Source organism: Rhinoraja longicauda, chromosome 32, assembly GCF_053455715.1.
Source record: "Rhinoraja longicauda isolate Sanriku21f chromosome 32, sRhiLon1.1, whole genome shotgun sequence".
Lineage (NCBI taxonomy): Eukaryota > Metazoa > Chordata > Chondrichthyes > Rajiformes > Arhynchobatidae > Rhinoraja > Rhinoraja longicauda.
Genome location: NC_135984.1, coordinates 29,084,739 through 29,090,738, shown reverse-complemented (window position 1 = coordinate 29,090,738; position 6,000 = coordinate 29,084,739).

The following is a 6,000-nucleotide window of genomic DNA, read 5'->3' as shown; positions in this document are numbered from 1 at the left end:
CGATCCCCGTACATTAACACTATCCTACACCCACTAGGGACAATTTTTACATTTACCCAGCCAATTAACCTACATACCTGTACGTCTTTGGAGTGTGGGAGGAAACCGAAGATCTCGAAGAAAACCCACGCAGGTCACGGGGAGAACGTACAAACTCCTTACAGTGCAGCACCCGTAGTCAGGATCGAACCTGAGTCTCCGGCGCTGCATTCGCTGTAAAGCAGCAACTCTACCGCTGCGCTACCGTGCCGCCGATCGGGTTCAACTCCGGGCTTTGGCTGGGCCACTCAAGGACATTCACAGACTTGTCACAAAGCCACCCCTGCGTGGTCTTGGCTGTGTGTTCAAGGTCATTGTCCTGTTGGAAGGTGAACCTCCGCCCCAGTCTGAGGACCAGAACGCTCTGGAGCAGGTTTTCATCAAGGATCTCTCTGTACTTTGCTCTATTCATCTTTTCCTCGATCCTGGCTAGTTTCCCAGTTCCTGCCACTGAAAAACATCCCCACAGCATGATGCTGCCACCACCGTGCTTCACCATAGGTATGGTATTCACCAGTTGATGAGATGTGACGTTTGACATTCAGGCCATAGAGTTCAATTTTGGTTTCATCAGACCAGAGAATCTTGTCTGAGAATCATGGTCTGAGTGTCCTTTTGGTGCCTTTTGGCAAACTCCAAGCGGGCTGTCATGTGCCTTTTACTGAGGAGTGGCTTCTGTCTGGCCACTCTACCATAAAGGCCTGATTGGGAGAATGCTGCAGATATAGTCGTCCTTCCGGAAGGTTCCCCCATCTTCACAGAGGAACTCTGGAGCTCTGTCAGAGTGACCATCGGGTTCTTGATCACCTCCCTGACCAAAGCCCTTCTCCTCCGATTGCTCAGTTTGGCTGGGTGGCCAGTTCTATGAAGAGTCCTGGTCGTTCCAAAGTGCTTCCATTTAAGAATGACAGAGGCCACAGTGCTCTTCGGGACCTGCAATGCTGCAGAAATTGTTTTATACCCTTCCCCAGATCTGTGTCTTGACACAATGCTGTCTCACAGGTCTACAGACAATTCCTTCGTCTTCATGGCTTGGTTTTTGCTCTGACGTGTACTGCCAACTGTGGGACCTTATATAGACAGCTGTGTGCCTTTCCAAATCATGTCCAATTAATTTAATTTACCACTGGTGGACTCCAATCAAGTTGTCGAAACATCTCAAGGATAATCAATGGAAACAGGATGAACAGGATAAGTTTTACACTACAAATTGAAAGGGAGAAGGGAAAATTGGAAGTGTCAGTATTGCAGTATAGCAAAGAGGATTACAGAGGCATGAGGCAAGAGCTGGCCAGATTTGACTGGAAGGAGGCCCTAGCAGGGAAGACAGTGGAACAGCAATGGCAGGTATTCCTGGGAACAATGCAGAAGTTGCAGGGTCAATTTATCCCAAAGAGGAGGAAAGATTCTAAGGGGAGTAAGAGGCACCCGTGGCTGACAAGGGAAGTCAAGGACAACATAAAAATAAAAGAGAAGTATATCATAGCAAAGAAGAGTGGGAAGCCAGAGGATTGGGACTCTTTTAAAGAGCAACAGAAGATAACTAAAAAGGCAATACGGGGAGAAAAGATGAGGTAAGCTAGCCAATAATATAAAGGAGGATAGTAAAAGCTTTTTTAGGTATGTGAAGAGGAAAAAAATAGTCAAGGCAAATGTGGGTCCCTTGAAGTCAGAAGCAGGGGAATTTATTTTGGATCTGTCTTTACTAAGGAAGATACAAACAATCTCCCAGATGTTCTAGTGGCCAGAGATCCTAGGGTGACGGAGGAACTGAAGGAGATTCACATTAGGCAGGAATTGGTGTTGGGTAGACTGATGGGACTGAAGGCTGATAAATCCCCAGGGCCTGATGGTCTGCATCCCAGGGTACTTAAGGAGGTGGCTCTAGAAATTGTGGATGCATTGGTGATCATTTTCCAATGTTCTATAGATTCAGGATCAGTTCCTGTGGATTGGAGGGTAGCTAATGTTATCCCACTTTTTAAGAAAGGAGGGAGAGAGAAAACGGGAAATTATAGACCAGTTAGTCTGACATCAGTGGTGGGGAAAATTGACAGGAGAAAGCCGGTGGATGTGGTGTACCTCGACTTCTAGAAAGCCTTCGACAAGGTCCCACATAGGAGATTAGTGGGCAAAATTAGAGCACAAGTAGGGTACTGACATGGATAGAACATTGGTTGACAGACAGAAAGCAAAGAGTGGGGATAAATGGGTCCCTTTCAGAATGGCAGGCAGTGACTAGTGGGGTACCGCAAGGCTCGGTGCTGGGACCGCAGCCATGTACAATATACATTAATAACTTGGATGAAGGGATTAAAAGTAACATTAGCAAATTTGCAGATGATACAAAGCTGGGTGGTAGTGTGAACTGTGAGGAAGATGCTATGAGTTTGCAGGGTGACTTGGACACGTTGTGGGAGTGGGCAGATGCATGGCAGATGCAATTTAATGTGGATAAATGTGAAAGACTGGAGCGGCTGGGCTTGTATACACTGGAATTTAGAAGAATGAGAGGGGATCTTATCGAAACATATAAGATTATTAAGGGATTGGACACGTTAGAGCCAGGAAACATGTTCCTAATGTTGGGGGAGTCCAGAACTAGGGGCCACAGTTTAAGAATAAGGGGTAGGCCATTTAGAACAGAGATGAGGAAAAACCTTTTCAGTCAGAGAGTTGTAAATCTGTGGAATTCACTGCCTCAGAAGGCAGTGGAGGCCAAGTCTCTGAATGCATTCAAGAGAGAGCTAGATAGAGCTCTAAGGATAGCGGAGTCAGGGGTATGGGGAGAAGGCAGGAACGGGGTATTGATTGAGAATGATCAGCCATGATCACATTGAATGGTGGTGCTGGCTTGAAGGGCCGAATGGCCTCCTCCTCCACCTATTGTCTATTGTCTAACATAAGCTCAATTTTGATAGTCATAGCAAAGGGTCTGAATACTTATATAAATGTGCTATTTCAGTTATTTCTTTTTAAATACTTTGCAAAAATTTCTAAACACTTCTTTTTTTATTATGGGGTATTGTGTGCAGATTGATGATTTAAAAAATGAATTTAATCCATTTTAAAAAAGGTTGTATCGTAGCAAAATGTGGAAAAGGTGATGGGCTCTGAATACTTTCTGAACCATTGTAGAATGGTTCATTGTTGGCTGAGGGGAATGTGACAATGAGACATACACACAGTAAAGTTAATCAGGAGGACAGTGAAACTAGTTGGAGAACTAGGGTTGGGGAGAGACAGAGAGTGGGAAAGCAAGGGTTATTGAAAGTTAGGGAAATCGATATTCATACCGCTGGTCATGTTTAGGTCAAGAGTCAGGAGGTCATGTTGCAGCAATATTGGACTTTGAATGGCCACATTTGGTATATTGTGTGACGTTCTGATCACCCCATTACAGGAAGGAAGTGGAGGCTTTGGAGAGGGTGCAGAATAGGTTTACCAGAATGCTGCCTGGTTTAGAGAGTATTAGAGAGTATCAGAGAGTATTAGAGAGTATCAGAGAGTATTAGAGAGTATTAGAGAGTATTAGCTATAAGAGAGGATGGACAACCTTGAATTCTTTAGTCAGAGGGTGGTAAATCTATGCAACTCATTGCAACAGAAAGCTGTGGAGGCCAAATCAATTGATGTTTTTAAGACAGAGATAGATAATTTCTTGATTAATCCGAGTGTCCGGGGTTACGTGGAGAAGGCAGGAGAATGGGGTTGAGAGAGAGAGATCAACCATAAATGAATGGCAGAGGAGACGGTCTAATTCTGCTCCTGTCACTTATGAACTTGTGAATTGTGTTGTTCTGCAAAATCAGAGGTTGAGGGGAGACCTGTTAGAATAATATATAATGATGAGAGGAGTTGATCGGGTAGACAGTCTGAACCTTTCTCTTAGGATGGAAATGTAAAGACTAGAGGGCACGGATTTAAAGTGAGAGGGGCAAAATTTAAAGAGGATGTGTAGGGCGACTTTTTGAGGTAGAGTGTTAGGTGCCTGGAACGCACTGCCAGGGATGGTGGTGGAGGCAGATACGATAGTGGCATTTAAAAGCTCTTAGATAGGCACAGGGATATACATGAATATACGGGAAAGGAGGCATATGGATCACATGTAGGCAGAGGACATTAGTTTAACTCTGCATCATGTTTGGCACGGACATTGTGGGCTGAAGGGCCTGTTCATGTGTGGTACTGTTCTCTGATGGGGGTTCTGTTATATTCATTGTTGTTATATTGGGGCTCAATGTTGTTAACAGTCACATACATTTGCATTTTTTATATGGGTGTTCAATAATATTCAGGTTCAGTTTTACTAATGATTATTATATTGGGGTTCAGTTATGTTAGACCTTGGTTATATTTGCATTTTTATTATATACTAGACCAAGTGGACCCATTGGGCCCAAACTCTCCTGCATTGGTGCAGCATCCTCTCTTCCCCCATCCCCCTCCTCCCCCCCCCCTCTCCCCCCCCTCTCCCCCACCCTCCCCGCCATCCCCCTCCCCCCTCCCCCTCCCTCCCCTTCCTTCCCGCCTCCCTCCCCCCCTCCTCTCCTTCCTCCCCCTCCTCCCCTACCCCTCCCCTCCCGCTCCCCCTACCCTCTAACCCCCTCCCCCTCCCCATCCCCTCCCTCCCTTCCCCTCCCCCCCCCCACTCCATCCCCCTCAACTCCCCTTATCCTCCCTCCTCCCCTCCCCCTCCCCCCCTCCCTCCCTAGGAGATAGATTTAAATGTGAATAACTTTAAAAATATAACATCGATTTAAATGAAACTTCTTCTATTAACATCAAAGGGATGCCGGTGTAATGTGGGCCTAAAATGATCGCACTATCATGTACCGTTTTGGCTGCAGTTCAGGAACAAACAAACAAATGAGAGTCTTAGTAGATAGATTGGAGTTCAAATGTCAGATCGTGACATTGAATTTATGTGCTGTTTTTCGATTTCAATTTATGTTGGGCTCAGTCATCTTAGCAGTCTTTGTTAGTTTTAATGATGTTGGATCTTAATTATACTGGTGGACTTTATGCCTGACCTGTTTTGATGGGCGGCTCAAATACATTCACATTTAAATTGTGTTTCACTTCAGTTGAGCTTGAACATTATAAGTTTTCAAATTGAGGTTGAGTAATGTTCTGGTTCATATATGAGAGGGGATCTTATTGAAACATATAAGATTATTAAGGGATTGGACACGCTAGAGGCAGGAAACATGTTCCCAATGTTGGGGGAGTCCAAAACCAGAGGCCACAGTTTAAGAATAAGAATAATGAGGATGCAGGGTGACTTGGACAGGTTGTGTGAGTGGGCGGATGCATGGCAGATGCAGTTTAATGTGGATAAATGTGAGGTTATCCACTTTGGTGCTAAGAACAGGAAGGCAGATTATTATCTGAAAGGGTTCAAGTTAGGAAATGGGGAAGTACAAAGAGATCTGGGTGTCCTTGTTCATCAATCACTTAAAGTTAGCATGCAGGTACAGCAGGCAGTGAAGAAAACTAATGGCATGTTGGCCTTTATGACAAGAGGAGTTGAGTATAGGAGCAAAGAGGTCCTTCTGCAGTTGTACTGAGCCCGAGTGAGACTGCACCTGGAGTACTGTGTGCAGTTTTGGTCTCCAAATTTGAGGAAGGACATTCTTGCTATTGAGGGAGTGCAGCGTAGGTTCACTAGGTTAATTCCCGGAATGGCGGGACTGTCGTATGTTGAAACACTGGAGCCAATAGGTTTGTATACACTGGAATTTAGAAGGATGAGAGGGGATCTTATTGAAACGTATAAGATTATTAAGGGATTGGACACGCTAGAGGCAGGAAACATGTTCCCAATGTTGGGGGAGTCCAAAACCATATAACATATAACATATAACAACTACAGCATGGAAACAGGCCTGTCCGGCCCTACCAGTCCACGCCGACCATTCTCCCTGACCTAGTCTCATCTACCTGCACTCAGACCATAAC